Raw genomic sequence first — 20,090 nt, forward strand, 5'->3', positions numbered from 1 at the left:
GGATTGAGTGAGTGTTACATTAGCACTGCCACCACAACTGCCCTGGGCCTGCACAGCTTGGTTTGGAGCAGTTATTTAGTACCTTAGGTCACAGTAAGCAATCTGCTTTGGAACAAGAGGAACTCTCTCTTTAGATAGTTTTGTTACTCTTAACTCTTCCCCCCCCCCAACCCCTTTTGTCTTCCTGGCAGTCTTCCAGCCCCTCTCTTCAGCTGCCTTGCCCTGTGCTTGACTCGGCCTGTCTGTGTACCTGTGTAAACCCCACGGTGCTGGTTTGGTTTGTTTTTTTTGTCCCAACAGTTGCCACCTCTCTGTGGTTTCCAGAGGAAATCACCTTCTGAGAACTTGCTTATGACAAATTCACACCTGCCATAATGGCTGTGATCCTCCCCAGCTCTAACTTCCATGGGAATCTCTTCAAATGTTTAGGATGTAATAACTCTTCTCTAGACTTGCAACTCCCCAGCCTCTTTTGGGGCACATTGTTGCTGTTGTGTAGGGTAAAGAACATCCTTTACTTCTTGAGATGCTTTGGAGAGACTCTTTCTTGCTTGTCATTAATATTTCCTTTCTCTTCTTACTCCTTTCCTGCCAAGTCTTACTTGCCTGGATTCCATGGGTGTCCAGAAGATTGAATTCAATTGAAGACAAAATATCATCTTGCTTTTTTTGGTAGTAAATTCCCAATAGCTTTTCAGGCTTCAGAAACACCACCTTCCTCTCTTGTTAGCCATATCCCGAAAATGTCAGAGTGCTGGGAATCCCTGTGTAATTAACCTGAAAGTAAGGTGCTTAACAAGAGTAGAAAATTAATGGTGGCAAACCAGTGGATGACAGAAAAGGAACTGTAATAGTTTTAGTTCCTTTGTGTCCAAAGTCTTACAAGCATTGTGGGATTGTTTTCCCTGTGATGTCCTGAGCTTACTCAGGTGAGCACAGCGCTGGGTAACTGTGGTCATGTTAGAGATGGGGACTTGACCCAACCCTAACTGTGTGTGTATATCAGTATTTTCACACTTGTGTGCAATGCTGCCTTCCACATACAACTGTTGAGATCAGTGTGGAGCTTCTGTCTGCTCAAGTGTAAGAACATGACTAAGATCAGTCTTAATGGTCAAGATCCTGGAATAGCCTCAAGAGAGGCTTGGCAAAGCAGATGGTGTACTGCTCTCCTGGGCCATATTGCCAGTTCTTGGGAGCTCATATAGGTTTTAAAAGGACTTCTTTGTCCTTTAGGCAATCACAAAATTAACTGAAACAAACACAGTTAATATATTTTATAGAACTCTCTCAGATGGTTGGTTTGTTCAGTCTTTGAAGAAAAAGCAGAGTTGTGAGGGGTGCTTGATCACCCTTTATAATGCTCAGTCATGAATGATGAAGCTTTTGGTAAGCTGGGAGTGGGGCCACAACTGATACTGAGAAACTGTTACCATGGAACAGAACAGACATGTTAAGTTTTGATTTATTCGTGACTCAGGGGAAAAAATAAATTGATGTTTGCCAAAGGGAAAGAAAGAATCAATAGGGAAAGACATTTGCTTTTCAAGACTTGTGAGAGAGTATTAAAACATGGATTAAAAAAATAAAATTAAAAGCTATAAAAATGTCTTGGTGGTGTAATTTTAATCTTAAAATTGGCAAAGCATACAAGTGGATTATAATGTTTTGCAGTAATGGAGAATTGATTGATGACTTGGGTTTTGAGTGGCTTTTTGATGTAAAGCATGGAGAATGGGGTAAACACACTTTTAGAATGACAGCTCATTACTATCCTTTCTTCTTTGTGTTTTACCTCTATGGGATGTTTTTCTCCAAGGTGGGAAGACAGGTCAGTGTCAGGCAGAGAGACAGAAGTCCATCAAAAGAATTAAAGCCTAGGGAGAGACAGAGAGAAAGGTTTATGTGATGTTGGAAGAGACCCAGCAGAGCAGAAGAAAAGAAAAAGATGAAGTAAAGGAGCCTGTTCCAGAGACGTGCATTGTATGAAAAGTATCCTAGGTGGCAAACTTATCAATTTAATTTTCACATGCTAGAAGATGGTCTACAGTTAGATAGGTTTTTCCATGTTCTTCAGAGCCCTAAGAAGTCTCTCTTCATTCCTGGAACCACCTCCCCTCAAGGAGAACAAGTGAAAAAATCTCTTCTTAGAAGCTTTGCACCTTTTTCCAAATTGTCACCACAGGGCTGTGCCTTACAAAGGTCTGGGCATGCTGTTCTTTAATATCCCTGTGCCTGCTGCTCTGGATTAGCTTCTTTTCTCCAGCATTTTCCCTGCTCATCAGCAGGTTTAGTACTTAAGTACCCCGTTGTTATTACTCTATTGATGCACTTTCTTTTGAAGGCTGTAATTTCCAAGAATTAAATTGATTTATCCCTGTGTTCTTGATAAGGCAGTGGGAGCACCTGATTATGGGAAACAGACCACATCCATCCCCTCCACATGGCTCTGAGAAATGCAGCATGAAATCTTATCAGTTGTCTTGCAAGATTTCTGGCTGCTTTCAGCTTCCCCAGGCACAAGAGCATGGAAATGCTCTTGTGAGCTTCGTGGATGTTCCCCCAGTGTTTCCTGCTGTGAAGTGAGAAGGAATGGGCAGTAATCCGTCTGGTCTGTAGGAAGAAGGCCTTAATGGGAGCCGCTTCTCAAAGGCCCTGTTAGAGCAGATGGATTTGATAGCCCTTCCTGCTTCAGCCTCAATGGATGAAGTGATTTCATCCCACATGGGATGGTGGGAATGGAGGAAGCTGCTGTTCCAGGCCTGAGGACACATCTATGGCCAGGCTAATTCAATGAGACTGAGAGGACTGATGGCAGCAGCCTGGGGACTGAGTTCTGCCTGCATGGGTAAAGCTCAGAGTGTTGAGCACAGCCTGGGAGGAGGTGCAGGCAGAGCTGCTCTGGGACACGGGCTTGTGGCAAAGACTGACTGACACAAGAGGGAGCTGGTTATACTTGTTTACAGTGTTCAGGTGAATGGGATTTTGTAGGATCTTTTTTAATTGCGATGGCACCATTCTTGCTCTGAAAAGGAAGAAACTTAGCAGACCCTGAGTTCTTATCTAAATATGACATTTTCTTAACCCTATGCATCTTGAAGATGATTTTACAGTCTAGGACTCTCGGTCTCATTTCAAACGTGTGATGGAAATCCCTGCATTGCTTGTAGTTGGGTGGGAGGGTCAGAGAAGGGGAAACTCATGGGAAATGTTTCTTTAGTGGAGCCATGAATAAGAAGAGGAAGGGGAATGGTTTCTATTTCCCATAGAGGCTGCAAACAGGACATCAGAGGCCTCTTCTGAGGTCTAAAACCAACAGCAGTCTCTCTGGAGAGGAGTGCAAGCTTTTTTTATATTTTTTATCTGTGCTCCTCTGCTAACTCTGTCAGGCACTTGGGAAGGGAGATTTAGATCCTGGATGAGTATTGCTCGTGTGTCTGGTGCTGCCCAAGGATTGCTACCTGTACAAGCCACTAATTAATTGTTTCTGTTCTAGGACTGAGAAACACTCAATGCATTTTTGATACCACATCTGGTTCAGAAATGTAAGATGCTAAGGGCAGGAACAAGCCCCAGTAAGAGGTACAGTCTGCCCATATGGACATCCCAGTGTTACTGGGGAAAAATGGAGCATTGTGCTTTTCTCTGACTTCCAAAGATTGATGGATAATTGCCAAAAATAGGGAACCAGTGAGTCCAGAAGATCAATAAAAAGCATGTGGTGAAAGTGCAAATGGAAAAGTCACATATCAAAGCATTTTTATATAGTTCTAATGTTGATAATCAGAAGACCTTTAACACTGAGACTCAAATGGCTTTTAGTCATTTTAATCACCTTTATTTCTAAACAATGCTCTCGTCATGAATAAGCCTTTGCTGAGGATTGGAACTGTTGAGAAGATTTTGTAATCCTTTAATTAGTCTTGATAATGAGGCCTCATTTTGAGGGAAAACTTAATGGTCTTGCTATTGAATGACCTTGATGTGGTTAAGTCACTTGTCTATATGTGTGTGGGAAATGCAAATAATGGAGACTATTTTGGCTCCCAGCCTGTGAGCCTCAGTAAGGCACTGGATGTTACTTTAAATTTGCTTGCTTTGCAGGTCAGATTGAAGGATGCCTGAGACAAGCAATAAATTTTTTTTCCTGCTGTTGGGAGGTTGAGCCTGCTGATTAATGCACCTCTCATTTTTTTTTTTCCCAAATGCTTGAATTCACTCTGCCTTTGAATTTTCTTTGTGGTGCTGGAGGCTTCCAAGATTTTTTTTTTCCTTGGTAAATGCCACATGAGGACTATGACTCATCGAGGTCTGATAATTGAATCCAAACATGTAATTTATTTTAACTAGGGGAGCTCTGAATGTGCTGCACAAAATTTCTGTAACATGTTGCTCTTGAAAGCGAGATTGCACTTGAAACAGGAAGGGCAATTGTTAATGTTTGATGCCCTACTTCACTGGGCAAATGGTAAATTAAATTGTATGTATAACTGCACGTATTGATATTTGTAATATATAGGTGTGTTTTCTTTCACCTTAAGCTTATTTTTGTGTGTATGATTTTTCTCTTAGACTTAAGATCCCAACTGTAGTTTATTTTAGCATTTTTTCCATATTACTTCTTTGTTTTCAGCCCTAAACTAACTCTTATGCGAATTGCTTTTTCAAACTTAATGGAGACCTGGGCCAAGGCATACAGCAGTGATGACTGGAACAGGCTTGAATTGTAGAGAAAGCTGTTTATTGCATCCTGGGGATGGTCTAATTTGTGAGAAGAGAGAGCAAGCTGCTATTTCACTGGGACTGCAGACTGAGAACACAGTATAGGAGGCACTGGAAATACCAGGTTTCTATATCTGGTCTTGCTATTAGTTTGCTGGATGGTGCATGAGTCACTTTATTCTTCTGGATCTGTTTCCTCATCTCTAAACAGGGGATGATGCAAACTTCTGTTTGAAGCTTGGTGATCTACTGATGGAAGCCTTTCTTCTAGAAAAGCTACTATTGCTGTCCAAGTGCTGTTAGTAAGGCATGGCAGTGGTAGTGAGGAAAACGTGAATGACCTCTTAAAACTGAGCAAAACTGGAATCAAAATGGGACAAAGAAGGATGGAAAATAGGAAGGAAGCAGCTGGAACTATCCAGATTGTATCTATGTTCTTCTGTTTAAAGGGAGCATTGCCAATTGTGGCACAGCCCCAGTCATTACAGAGCTAGTGAGCCTTTGCTAATTGGTCCCAGCTAAGGACAGTCATGTCCCTGCTCTGTTTTGCTTGACTTGAAACTGGCTTTGCACTTGTACTTTATGGCACTGGAAGACCAGAACAAGCAGCTGGGAGTCATGGCTGAAACTGCTGCTTGAGGTACCATTGAGGTGACAGATGAGCATGAACCCACCTGTGTGTCACTTTTCTTGTTTGCAAAATAGATATTAGGCCTGCTTGTGAGAACACCTTGTGCTTCAGGTTGTTATCTATAGGAAGAATGTTTTCATGTGTTGTGGTGGAGCTCAGTTCAGATCTAGGAGGCCTGGAGCTATGCCCAGGTGGAAGGTGTTGCTGATTCCAAGCTGTGCAGTGCTGAATAAGGATAGCTTCTGATTGATGGGTTCTGGGATTACACATGATTTATTCTTGACCTCTCTCAAAGTGAGCTTTTGGAGCAGTATTAGCACTTGTGAAGAGTGAAATGAGCTTGGGACAAAGGCCAAGGTAAGGGATGTACAGGGTTGATCCCTTGCTCTGGTGCCTGGTGAGGCCTTGAATGTGTCTTCTGTGTTCTCAATGCCTTCAAGTTTGAAACTGGATTAAGGTTTAAACTGAAGCCAGCAGAGCACTGAGCATCCAGCTGATGCACTGTGAACTTTGGGGTTGTTACATCTTCATGTCAGGTCTGTGTTTGCTCTGTTTAACTGGGGATCTACTGTGTCTGTGCCAGAAGTGGCCCTGTATTGTGGTCATGGTGTGAATCCCTAAACCACTGGTGGTACCTTCTCTCCATGTGATGGGGGTGTAGGTGCACATGGGTGTGGAATTGTGTGATGTGTCCTGTCTCAAGTGCCTCCTTTACTTGAGCCTTCACCACAACTGACAACATTTCTAAGTACACAGTGTCACACACCACCCTGGAAGCTGGTGGGCAGTGTAGTGTTAAATCTTGCCTGTTAAGATGACTCTTAAGTCCAGTTTCTTTAAACAGAAGGTACTTTTCTGCCCCACTGAAGCATGGCCAACACAGCTTTCAGCAGGTAGCACACAGAGATGCTTTGCTGCAGGAAAGATGTAGCTGGGAAGCTGTGATAAAATTTGGGTTAAAAAAAGTAAAATTTTGTCCAGGTTGCATTTTTTTCTAAAAATTTTTTTTAGAAGTACATGATCTCTGCTTCTCTGTGTACTTGCCTGCTTCCTGGCTGCAGATGACTGCTAATTAAACTTCTGCCATTATTTGAGCAGCACTTGTGTTGATAGGTGGCAATGTACAGTCATGAAGAATATAACGTTGAATTTCACCACCTAGGAATTGGTACCCTTTCTTGTACATTCCCTCTTCCCAATCTTTCTTGAAGGAGAAGAAATAAAGGAAGGAAAAAAAAAAACTTATGGAATGATCAGCCAAACTAAAACATATGTCAGGGACTGCACATGTGCCATGTGTCTGTTCTCACAGCATCTCTTATTGATGTGCGCTGTTACATGCTCAGTCCACTGCCTTTGAACTTGTGCAACAGAGCAATCATAATAAAAATATTTTTAGTTAGTGCTATTTTAGTGCATCATATATTTGATTCTGCTGCAGCATGTTTTCCTCACATTCTAAATACTGAAAAGTTAAAATGAATCTTTTTGTGTCCATAAATTATGGTGCTTAAAGATTCAAATTTTGGTCCCTGCATATCCATAGCCTTAGATTTATGAACTCGTAAAACACTCACTGTGTTTCTTTGTGATTTGTATCTGACTCTACTTTTTTCAGATATAATGCACAAATGGAGTACACTGCTCCCAGATGACATCAGGTCTCTAGAAACCTATAAAATCATTCTTGTGTTTAACTGACTTTACACTATTGCAGTATAAAATTAGAATTTTATGAAGATGAATAGGAAACTTGCAGATTACATAAGGCCTGCTCTGGAGCTGCAGTGCAAGCTGTTTACGACAGAAATGCAAACAGCCTGACAGTCTTGAGCCTTCCAGTCTGCTCTTTGCCCCATGGATTGTCATGATGGTTCACTTACACTGACAATTGTACCTACCACTGATAAAGAGGTGGGAGTCTGGATTTGAGGAGAAGTATTTGAATATCAACAATACTGTATTTATAAAAATTGTCCCTTGGGGGCAGAGCTTTGCTGCAGATGAGCAAAACCCAGTTTACTTCTTGTAATCCATTACTGTTAATTTGTTGTTCTCTTTAGAGCCTTCAGCTGGCCATGTGAGAAATTATTTATCTTGCTGGTGTACAGAGCCCTCTGAACTCCAAAATGTCAAATGGAGCAGTGGAATGGAAGGGGAGGGGGATCCACCCCAACCTTGCTTTTTGAAGACAGCCTTGGCATCCGAAGGGCAGCTATGGAGGTGCTGCCTCCTGTCCATCTCAGTTAAGGAGAAATAATCTGTTAAAGTGAAACCATGACAAGGTGTTCAGAATCTCTCTGAGCTCATTAGACAACGGGGCGGCAGATCCCTGATGAGGCTGATCACAGTGGAAGGCTCAGTTGCAGGTCAGGGAGCTCAGTCTGCAAGGAAGTAGGATGGGAAGGGATCATGTAGCACTGCAAATAGCCTGGTCACAGTAACTGCTGCAGGAAAGGGAATTCAGGATGCAGGAGATGGGAATAGGAAACACAAGTTATTTAAAAATCAAGGAGACGTGTACTGAATGTATTATTGGATGTCTGTTCAATGAACAAGGCCTGTCCTTAAAGTTGATGGCCTCCCTCAAAATGAATTCCTGTTCATCAACAGTCTGCTCAAACAAATACCCCACTTGCAGCCTGTAACTAGTTCCTATGCATCTCTGTTGGTTTGGGACTTTTGGGACATAATAGAAAAGGTAACTGTCTCCATGTGGGTGATCATTCTCTTACACCCCCTGTCCACACTGAAAATAATTTGGATAAAGCTAATTGTTCTCTGTCTAGCCCAGCTTTAGTCTATGCAGAGAGCTTTACAGGACAGTGATCCTGATGCTACTTTTCCAGTCTCTTTTGCATCTCCATTCCAGCAGCTTACTCCTTAGAGCAGTGGACTGTAACCTTTCATGTTCTGCACTAAATGCCAACAGCTGGAGTCTGGAAGGGAAGCTGCACACTGAGGAGAAGCTGAGAAATGTGTTAGATGGTCTTGTGGTAAGGAATAAGTTCGGTATGTGCCACAGCCCTGCTGTGCTTGTGGGTGTTAGTTCAGACTGTTAGTGGTGAAGGTAGTCCAGGTTTGCTGGGTTAGTAACAAAAGTAGTGCTGGGTGAGTCTGATATGCAGTGGAAGGGTGTAAGTGGAGCACAAAATGGCCCCTAAAAGCTATAGGAGAACCAGAGTAGCTGTTATTTTGTTTGGAAAAGAAATGATTGGCAACAACCAATCCTAGTCTTTTCTCTGTCCCTTCAGAATGTCCCCTAGGAGGTACATTTACCTTCAGCTGTGGCTGGAATCCACACGTTTGCCTTGGCTGGAATGGTGTTAGAACCTCTCAGATTTTTGGGATTGTGTCTGTAAAGTCTCCATTTCAAGAATTCTGATGTATTTCAAGAATTCCGATGTATTTCAAGCTACTCTGTGGAGGTGAGCACAAACTGCAGGTTTTACAACCTGGTGCTTTCTGCCTGCCTGGGAACAGCAGTACTTCCCTTTGGAAAGAGGTTCTGAAGCTTCTTTGTCTCAATGAGCCAGGGACAGATGGGAATAGAAGCAAGATGATCTCTATCACTTCTGGTATGTTTTAAACCATGGATTAGATAATTACTTGGGACCATCTGATTGAACATCTTCTGTTGGTCCATCTGGTCTCTCCCTGCCTCATGATGGACTGAGTGACACAGTTTTTGGATCAGCCCTTGCAGTAACCTCCTTGTGCTCTGAGCATTTACAAAGCCTCTCTTTTGGTTTTGGTTTTGTTAATTTGACGCAATATTCAGTGTACCTTTTTTTTTTGTAGTCTATAATCTGAATTTCCCCTGCTTCAATTTTAAGCCTGTTTGTGATAGGCTGATGACTAAACTGATCACTATAGATTTTTTTTCTTATATTTAGTGGTACTGTACCTGTGATGGGACTACTGTTTTGTAGCTACCTAATTATTATGAAGTAAGAAATGTTTCACGTTTTAAGAGAAAGGGTGGAAGTTCATAGCGGCTTCTTTTTCTCTGAAGCAAATGTTTTGCCATACAGAATTTAGTGATGTTTCTGCAAGCTGGACTGCAATTTTCTCTATGTGTGAGTTCCTCTTTGAGTTCTTAAGCCTGAGAAAAGTTCCTGACTCATTTTCTTTATATTGTGCTCTACTGTGGGTGGGAGGTTTATGGCTAGAAAGTGAAGTTTTCCAGATCAAGAAGTGGGAGGCTGCTGCAGGTGAAAAACTCTGCATGGTACATGGATTGCCCTTTCATGTTTAATTTATTGGAAAAGTGAAAACTGTATGGGAGTGGAGTTATCTCCTGCTATATTTGCAGGACAGCAAATCTCTGGTGACAGTTGTTACAGTGGAGGACAATTGTATAGGTTAGGTAAACAAAAGCAAAAATTATTTCAGGCCTTCTCCCTAATTCTTTAGGATAAAATGTTAGGGCTTATATTGTTATGAGAACATTGTGAACATAAGTAAATAAAAAAAAGTTGCAGAAACTTGGAGCTAAGGCTGCTTATTGCTGAACCCTTCTCACTGATGTATGGACATAGCACAGAGATTATAAATAAAGGAAGCAATGTTGTTTCACAAATAAGTTTTCTCCTTTCAGGTGCCTGTTTGCTCCAGGTGCTAAGCCAAGTCTGTGAAAGTCACTTATATTTGTGGTGTGTAGAACCTGCTATCAATTAAACTTCTGTGAGGGTAAAGCAACTGTCTTGTCCTCTCAGTCAAATGAGTTTTATAGCTTAGCTGCCCTCTCCCCTGGATTGTACCTTGTAAACTGCAGAAATGATTTGACAGAAATAAGGAGTGAGCATTCAGTGAGGTCTCTTCTTGGTACAGCAGTTCTAACTTTGACAGTCAGCAACACAGCCTTGAATCACTGGGTGTGCCCTGCTCAGAGCCTGGCTGGGAGAGCAGAGCTGCATCCCAGAGCAGGGACACAGCCTGGCACCACTGGTAGCTGCTTGCAGAGATCTGTAGATGGTGTTTGCTCTCCCTGCCCCTTCTGGATCTCACAGACTGATTTGGGCTGTGTAGAAGAGTTGGGTGACCTGGGAAGAGATGCCCTGTAGCTCCTCAGATAGGCAATTCTACATCTGAGCAAATAAAACAGAGAGGAAGATTCTTTTACTTCTGGCTGTCCATGGCAAGGTACAGTGAGGTTTTTCAACTCTGAGACTCCTCTGTTTCTGAAGAGATCTGCTCTTGGATAAGAGTACTTGAAGCACTTGGTGGTGGTAGCCATTAGGTATGACCAGCTCTTATGGACCAGTCAGTCACGTCCACTGGTGAAGACAGAAAAACCACTGAGTATTACTAAATGCTTGGGTCAAGGTTCTGAAAGGTTGAGGGAGAACTGGAGGAGGCATTATACAACTTTAACCTGTTCTGACTTCCCTGTGTCCTCTGCTTGTGGCCAATGTTAGGGCATAGAAAGGTGGAATATTTGATCTGACCCTATTTGGCTGCTCTCATGTTGTCATTTCAAGTGTAACTCTGAAAGTCTGAAGCCTTGTCTGCTTTGGAAAGCTGGGCATCCCATGTTCCTTCTCGGTGCTATGTGTACTGGGCCAACAGATTTCAAAGTGGGAGCTCGTTGGCTGTGTTCAGGGTCTGTGCTGCTGCTGATCCTGAACTGCTCTCTCACAACAGGCTTCTCTTCCAGCTGGGTTCCCAGCCCTGAGTGGAACAATTTCATCACACCCTCCTTGCTCTTTGTCAGTGCACCTTGGATGGGAAGGAGTGGCAGCTGTCTGGATGGGGCTGTCTCCTGGTTTTGGCTTTTCCAGAAGCATTGGCAGGAGTTTCTCCTGGACAGCAGCTGCCTTGGGGTTACCTGGGCTCTCTCTGCAGCTTCCTCTGCCAGTCTCAGTGCACCTGGACACCAAAAACTCACAAAGCCAATAAGGTCACCTGTGATGGACCACACAGGTCTGACCTCCTGTAACAGATTCAAGCTGTCCTTGTCACCACAAAACACACAGCTTTTCCATACAAAAAGAATAGGGGTGTGGTTTTGTGGGTGTGGCTTTTTTTTTTTTTTTTTGAGAAGGGGAATGAGCAGCAAGGTCTAGCTCAGCTTTCCCTGGGGATTTGCTCTTTTTCTCTTCAATCTCTCCCACCCCCGAAAGCTTGTTGAGTGGTATTTTGTCTGAGAGGAAAAGGTGCTTGTTCAAACAATCCTGCCTCTCCGGTGTGTTGCAGGCACTGAGGGTGCTGGCACAGGCTGTTCTCCTTCACACTCCCAGCAGCCTGAATGAGGGACATGTGCTGTTTGCAGCATTTTACCCCTTCTGCCTGCCCTGCCTGGGGGGTTGTTCATTTTACTGCCATGCTGTCTTTACGTAAGGTATTGCATCAGGCAGCACAAGGGATGTGGTGCTGAATTTAAACAGCTGGACCTTGTGTTGTGTGTTTTCCAAGCAGCCTTGAAATAGCCACGGGCTTTTTTAAAGTCCTTTTCAGTGTGATTCTGTCCATTCTAAGTGTTATGGCCATCACATGTTTCCAGCAGAGGTTGGTGAGTTGGTAACCAGTGGGACATTTTACCTGTAAACCTGTTGGAGGGTTTTTTTGTCGCCACCACACACCACTGTTCTGTAATGGGATATATTTTACCCATTTGACGTATTCAACCAGTCTGGTTGTGGTTGGCTTTGATAGATTTGCTAAATTACACTTTCTCTTTTCCTCACCCTTCACAAAAAGTTCCTGTCTTGGGTGCACCACTGCTGCAGGGGGTGTTTATTGGGTTGTTTTTCTCAACCCTCTGGAAGGCAGCAATATTAGGGTTTGTCATGCAGGTACAGCAGCGTTTTACAGATGATTTATCAGAGCAAACTGCCCCAGTGCTAGTCTCTCTTGCAGGAGCCCTGGTGAACTACTGTCTTATATATGTGCAGGCTTTGTGTGCATCCTTTTGTTTCAGGGGAAGAGAGGGGTTGCCAGAGCTTTACACAGATGGCTTTGCATGCAAGTCCATGGAACCACCTGTGTCCTGCCTCATCCTTTTTTAATGACTACTGCAAACTTGTCTCAAAACTGTTTGTTAGTATGGCCTCTTGGCTGGCATTTATGCATATTTCTCTTTTATCATGTCAAATTCTTTTTTTCATGATAGGCTGCTACGCTTTTTCATTTCACAGCATAAATTTATTTTAAATTTTGTTTTATAGTTGGTAGAGAGGAAGGTATGCTTTAAAATGGAATAGATTGTGTTACTTTGTTGGAACGGGTCCAGAGGAAGGCCACAGAAATGGTCAGAGGATGAAACATCTCTCCTATGAAGACAGGCTGAGACAGCTGGGGCTGCTGAGTCTGGAGAAGAGAAGGCTCAGGGGAGACCTTAGAGAAGCCTTCCAGTACTTAGAGTAGACTTATAAGAAAGGTGAGGCTTGTAGTGATAGGACAAGGGGGAGTTCTTTTATACTAAAAGAATTTAGATTTAGACTGGATATAAAGAAGGAATTTTTTACAATAGGGGTAGTGAAATACTGCCAGAAGTTGCCTATGGAGATTGCAGATGCCCCGTTCTTGGAAATATTTAAGGTCGGGTTGGATGGGTCTCTGAGCAGCCTGATCTAGTTGAAGATGTCCCTGCTGATTGCAGAGAGTAGGACCAGGTCCCTTCCAATCCAAACCATTCTGTGATCCTTAGGCAGATGCTTTATCTTCATACAAGAGGGTTTGTTTTTTTTTTTTAAATCTGTTTATAAGCAAAATCAACCTAGAGGGTGAAAATGCATCTCTGATAAGCTGTCATTTGGAACAGTGAGGTGCCAGTGCTGCTAATAAGAAAACAAGTAATTTTAAGAGTGGCTTAGTACCTGAATACAGTGAGGGGTAGAAATTAATTGGTCTGAGCTGCCTGGCTACTGACCTGCAGCAGGGCATGTTTACACACATTATTTCCTGTCTTGGGGCTCTATCGCTTTCACTTACTGGGACTGCAAGAAAGGTCTTGGCACAAACTGGAGTTTGGAACTCATCTATCAACTGAGTCTATGTTAAAACAAAGATGGATGTAGCCTTTTCTGCATGTCCTTTTTGCTTGGAAAAAATAAATATGAGGATTCAGGTAGGTAACAGGAAAGCTGATGTCTTGTTAGTGGCACAGTGCTGTCCACAGTGCAGGCTCTGGTCAGGAACTGGTTGAAGAGGAGCAAATACCTGCTCACCACAGGGGTAGTGAAGCCATTAGAAGTGAGAGATACACTGGGGAGTGACACAAATTCCCAGTGTCCTTCTCTCTGAAGACTGCTAGGATCACTTTCTAGCGCACACACACACACACACTCTTCATGTTGTGTCACAAACTGTTCCATATGCAGTAGTACTATTTCTCCAAAGTATTATTTCTTTTAATTTATATTTGAGGACTTCTGTCCTCAGGATCAGGCTTTGTAAAAAGATAAATTATCTGAAATACGTGTGCATGAATGTATACAGTATATCTGAAGTCTGCAGCACATACATCTCTGTCCAAGTCAAGAGATTTGAGATTTTGCCTCCAAGGCACAAAATTATTCAAGCTCCCCACGTGCAACAAGGACCACTTTGCACCCTAATCTCTGTTAAATTGTGTGGTGCTTCTTGTCCCAACAGGGCTGTTCCATGATGGTCCTTCTGTGCTTGTTCAGCTTATATGTAGGATAGGCCCCCCTGTCTCCTTGGAAGTTGAACAAATAAAGCAAAACTCCTCAATACAATAAGAAAACTATTCCACGTATAGTAAAGGGGGAATATTGCTTCTATAGTTGGTTGACTCAGGTTTTGAGCATAGAGGAGCTTGCAGATGTGTATATTTTCATAGTATGTCATCTCATGAATCTCAGGACTTCAGCAGTACTATTTCAGCAGTACCTTCAGAGAAAGCAGTATCTGAATTAAAAAAAAATTAACAGTAATTTTCAGAATTATGTATTGTATTATGTTATGTAATGTATTCATCTTCCTAAAAATCTGAGGAGATCTTGGAAAAACCTCTTTTTCTTTATATTGCCCCTCTGTAAACTAGCTCTCTCTTTGCATTTTGTGAAGGATGTAAGCTCGCTAGCGATTTTTCCTCTAGATATTTTTTTTTTCCAGATACCTTTTTGATTAAGACTTGACAAAAAGAAAGGCAAGCTGTGCTCCAGGACTCTCTGGGGGTTTGGTCTCAACCTCTGCAACTGGAGCTGTTCTTCATGCAAGTAAATTAAAACTTTGTGGGAAGGACACTGAACCTTGTAGCCTGTCATACACTGGCTATAAGTCATGACTTATCTTTGTATCTTGCCTGCAGTAAACATTTATTTATAAAAGTAGCACAGCTGCAAAGGAGTCCTGTCCCTGCCAGGCAGTGATAACTGGATTATATTGCTTACGGGATTGAGAGGCTGAAATTCAAATCCCTGGTTTGAATCAGTCACAGCAGAAACTTAAACAAGGGTTTTCAGAGTGTAAGCAGTGTCTGAGCCAAGTCCTGCCTTTATGCAGTTCACTGGTGTCTCCTTTCATTAGAACTGGATGATTTCAGTGCTTAACCTGGGATCTCACTATCTTCGCTCTGAAAATTTCTTTTAAACCCTTCTCTTTTCCCCTTTCCTTGCTGTGTGGGAATGCCCTGATAACCATTCTGAGGGATATATGGGCTGCCTGAATGACCTCCCCCCAGCTTCCTCAGTCCCCAAACTGCCAGCAGTGGCAGTGACCCCTTTGCCAAGTGAGAGATTCGGGCACCTTGTCTTTTCCTGCCATGCTGGATCAAACCCAGCACCCAATGGCAGTGGGCTCTGGTCCCTGAGGAGAGCAGCACTGCGTTCCCAATCCCACCTTTTCCCAGTCCAGGTCCATAGCAGCCACTCAGATGTGGTCAGTTGTCATTTTGCTTCCACATGGCTTGTGTAGCACTGGGGACACACCTGGCACCTTTGGGATCTGGGCACTTCCATTGCAGCCAAAGTTTACTCACTCGAGTTGGCTGATTTGGGGGGTTGGTGTGGGAGAAATGAATGGACCTCTGCCTTGAAATCTGCTTGGACAGAGAAATAACCATTTGACCTTTATCATGTAGCACCATTCCCACTGCTCTATTTTCCTCTGAGTAGTTTTTTGCAAATAGAGGTAAAGATCAGAGTAAAATAATAGTGATGTATTTCAATAGAAGTTGGATAATTTTTGCTGGCAATAGCAGCAAATAGCAGGGTAAAATTATGTTTTTAATTCTGTATTTGGATATTCTTGTGAGACTTCCTGCCACAGATTTACTAATCACTCAAAAAAACCCCTTAAAATGTTTAAATTTAAGTATGTATTTATGGATAATACAGGTTTGAAAGGTATGATGTTTCATTTTGTTCATCTGAAATCCCTTGGGGCATTCCTACTCACCATCAGCTGTCCTAGGTGAGCTGTGCATCCTTCCTAAGTCCTTGGGTTGTTCATCTGAAGGAGCCTGCCAGGCTCAATTACTCTGATCTTTACTGGGCATGTTGTGTCTTGTCTAGTTCTGAAGTTATATTTTTTTCTAAAAGCTGTCTGTAGAGATGGTTAAAATTGCATGACTGAAATTCCAGGCCACTGAAATTCCAGGTCGCGAGCCATAAGTTAGTGGGAGATGAGGTTGCCAAGCAGAATAGGGACCAGGAACTTATCTTGAATGGTGCCAATGGGTGACTGGATAATGAGTAACTTAAGCTCAGCAGTGTGTTGAGCTGCCCTTAAGCTTGTTCTTACAGCTCAGACTGTGAGTAACCCATGGCAGGAGCTGTTTGTTTTACGACTCAGAATTGTTTTACTAAATTAGGGTCTGAGTCTATATGACTGTGCTGAAAATGAGTCCTAAAGTTGTAGTTAGTTATGATCAGTAGAATACCTGCTGGCTGGCCAGTGCTGGAGTCACATCAGCACTGCTGAGGGTGGACAGGGAGCAGCTGATGTTGGAGAAAGGAATGTTTAGCTCGGAGCATGCAGGTGTGTGGTGCTGGAGCCCACTCTGCTGCAGGAAGGTCTGGAGCAATGCCCCGTGTGCAGGCTGTGCTGCAGACTCTGCTTTTGGTGGGACTCCAAGTGCTGAGCAGAGGATGATTATTGCTGGGCTAGAGAGGAGACCTTATTTGTTGCTTCTATTGGAGCCCAAACCAAGTCTGGCGTGTCTCTCCCTGTGCTAGAGCAGAGCTGTGGATGGGCTGTGGAGCTGGGCACCTCTGTTTCCCTCCCATCCCAGCGGTCAAAGAGTGGCAATACCTCTGCAATTACACTGCTGACAGCAATAAACTGACTTGTTCTGTTTCAGCAGGATTATAATAACATTATCTCATTATAGTAGTGTTAATATTTCAAAAACATCTTAAATGGGATATTAAATTAGAAGGAAATTGTAGAAATACAGTAAGCAGTTGTCCTTGTGGACTTCAGTAACGCTCACAGCATGAAGAGGGCTGGAGGGTCTCGTCTGCACTGAGGAGTTCCCTGCAGTGTGGAAGCTTTGCCTTTGTCTTTACACCATGACAACCCACATACAAAGCTTTCTTTAAATGCCTAGAGAAGGTGGAGAAAACACAGTAAGAAAGTTGTGTCTGAATGAGAGTGCAAAGACAACTGGTTTAGGAAAAGTTGGAAAATCACTATTCCTAAGATCTTATGATGTAGTTAATGTTTCAAATTACTTATTTTGCTACAATAAAGGAATAAAAGTGACTAATTGTAAAAATGGTGTTTCTCAACTAAACTGTCCTTGTAACTCATGGGAGGTGATGTCTCTGCCTTGAAAAGAACTTGAAATAGTTTAGCTCTGCTAATCTCAGTGTTGTCTTTCACTTTCTGGAAGAATATAATGCATTTCTGCTTTTATTAATTTCTTGAGATGGGCAGCTTTTGTGTAAAGGGTGAGCTTGGATAAACACTCATTTTTGAGGTTGTCTGTGGAATCATCTTATATCCTGTTGGAGAGAGAAGACAATGCTGTGGTAATGAAAAATGAGTTTGTGTAAAAAGTTATCTTTCCTCCAAGATACTACGGAAATAGTGTTTCACAGCAGGGTTTATTACTTTTCCCTAAGATATATAGACATGTGTTATCAGTTTAATGCAGCTATTGGACTTACAGAGGAATAACATCCCTTCCAAAGTTGCAGATAATATTGAATAGATCTTAGGGAGTCAAAGAACTTTGAGTTAGCTCAGCTTTGGCTTTTGTTGGTGGTGTCTCTTGGCTTCTTAAGAGCTTTTGTATCGTTATTTTAGTAATTCTAATTTTCTGTTCACAAAAGTATAACTAATACAGGTTATACCCTTTTAAACAAATTTTTCTCCCCAGTGAAATGCCAGGCTATTTAAATGCAAATGGCAAAGGGGAGAAGTAGGAATTATCTTGCTAGATATTTGAATGCACTGAGTGGGTATTACATAGGTACTTGTTTAGCCCAGGAATAGTGTTTTCTGGAAGACAGATAAATTTTCATTCAGTGAAGAAATTTAAAATCTTAAAGATAAACTTGAAAAGTGTGTGGAAAAAATAGTGCTTTGGAGATTTATAGAATTTAAAACTTGAGACTGATCTCTTCCCATTCCAGGATTACAATAAAAATAATTTCATTCAGCTTTCTTGAATGAAAAGGATAAAAGCTCAACCCCTTTTCCTTCCTTGTCCTTGATATTAGCATTGCCTCACTGTATTTAATGAATGTCATTTTCCTGGGTATAATAATTTCTGAGAGGGAGAATAATCTTTGGAAAGCCTAAGAAAAATCGAAGGAGACAAGATAATTACAAGGACTGCCACTATCTGATGATATGGAGGTGCACACATTCTCTGCTTGAAGTGAAAAATCCAGGCATAATCAGGAGCTCCTGCATGAACTCCTACGCATCTGGATGAAGTCAGAATCTAGCCTACTGTTGCAAGTGACAGTGGTTATTTAGGGTGGGAAGGTATTACTGCTGATATATATAGTGCTGGAAACCTCTCTGCTGAACGTCATGAGGCCATCCTTTACATTTTGATTTGAATGCAGTGAGTTGCAAATGCCAAGTTGTAAAAACATCAGCAGTAAATTGAGCAGCTCATTTGTTAACTGCAAAGAAGAGTATTACTGTTTCCAATATGCAAATTGATAAGCATAAAAAGAGTCTTTTACATCTACCTTGAAATTGTTGATCTGCTGCTGCATGGCTGATGCCTTTGAGAAGTACAAATGATTAGAACAGTAACATTTGTCTAGATCACTCTGTATTTAGTAATGAGTCTCAGGGGTATTCAGCCACTTGGCTGAGTGCAGATTCTGAATCCTAGAAATACAGTACATGAAAATCAAAATGCAGTGCCTGTCTACTTCCTAACCACAATGTAAATAATATTCCTGTGCCAGCTCAAGGAGAATGCCTGAAGGTGCTAGTAGTAAAAAAAAATGAAATCATTGTCAGGCATGCCTTGCAGGGCTTTTGTAGTATGACTTACTACTCAGAGCTAATAAGAGATGGGACAGCTATTAGTCCAAAATTGCTCCTATGAAGTGAAACAGCAAAACCTAATTTTAAACCTTGACCTTTCTGGTGCTAATCGCTGCTGCAGGGCACGTGTTAGCACTGCCCTTTGAATTCTGGCTCGGTTATCCTGCCTGGGAGAGGGCTGTGCTCAGGCAGTGCCCACGGAGGGGTGCAGGGCGGTGATGGATGCCATTAAATAAAACTGCCTCCGAAATTGGTAATGGTTGTTATAATGACTTCAAGATACATAATGGACAGATCACTCCTGCACTCCCCTGGCCTCAGGCTGACTGATGAAATGCAATTCAAGCCACTCAGCTCAAAACAGTGTATATCCCTTACAGGAAAACACTATAGAATTTAATAGATGTTTAACAATAGCCGATAGTTCTTACTGCCTGTAAGATTCTTGAGGTGTTTCTCTACATCCTACTGAGCACTAGAAGATGTGTTCACAGGAGGCACTATGGAAAAGTTCATGTGCTGATTGGTGATGACTCGTTACACCCTCTTACTTCTGGTTTTAGGTATGCTCAAAGGGTCAGAATGTGTTTCTGCACTACTCCAAGGAAAGCACAAGACTGCAGAAATCCCTGTGAGCTGGACTGAGGCCCTGCATATCTACTGTAGCTCTGGAAACTTGAATAATTTACAAAGCACTTTGTCCTTCAGATTCCTGCAAAGTTAAATGCTTCCAACAGTACCCTGCTTTTGCCGTTTGCTAAGGAATCCTGGGATAAATAGCTAACTTATCTGTAGATCAGCAGGAAAATGTGTATTGATTAGATGGGCTGTAGGCTGGACATAGCTGTCAGCAATCCAAAGGTACTACACAAGTGCTCAAGAACATTTTAGCTGAATTAAAATTACTTTTGTGGAGTAATGTTCCTATGGCTTCAGGGTTGTTAAACTACCTAACCAGTTTCTTAATATGGTAATGACATTAACATCTGTTCTATCAGTGATTACCATTGTTAAGCAATTAATTTCTGATTTTGTGAAGCTTCCTGCAGTGATAATGAACCTTGGGCTATGAAGAAATTCTTCAACGTTTGCTTTGAGCATCTTGGGTTTTTGCCCTCTCAGGATTTAACTTTTTGTATCTTGCTACCCTGCAGCAGAAAATAAAATGATTGAAACCACAGGATAACCAGGGAACACATGGGCTGTTGAATCCAGTCTGCTGCAGTCACAGGCAGCTATAGAACAGATGTTGAATTGAGAGAATTTCACAGAAATATCTGTTCTTCTTAAATGTCTCCTGAGCCACTGCAAG

General features: G+C 42.2%; 1 long non-coding RNA gene across 3 annotated transcripts in view; it reads left to right on the forward strand.

The window, feature by feature from the left end:
• The window catches only part of LOC113948077, a 269,176-nt gene that overhangs the window by 60,444 nt on the left and 188,642 nt on the right, over positions 1 to 20,090 (forward strand). Inside the window, exon 3 of one of the 3 annotated variants that reach the window (XR_003527975.1) lies at positions 19,342 to 19,543. The exons of the other annotated variants lie outside the window; for them this stretch is intronic. This is a non-coding gene — a long non-coding RNA (uncharacterized LOC113948077). Of the gene's footprint in view, positions 1 to 19,341; positions 19,544 to 20,090 lie in introns of those variants that run through there. 3 annotated transcript variants of the gene reach the window in all.

Source organism: Corapipo altera, unplaced genomic scaffold (genome assembly GCF_003945725.1).
Source record: "Corapipo altera isolate COAL_440 unplaced genomic scaffold, ASM394572v1 65, whole genome shotgun sequence".
Taxonomy (NCBI): Eukaryota; Metazoa; Chordata; class Aves; order Passeriformes; family Pipridae; genus Corapipo; species Corapipo altera.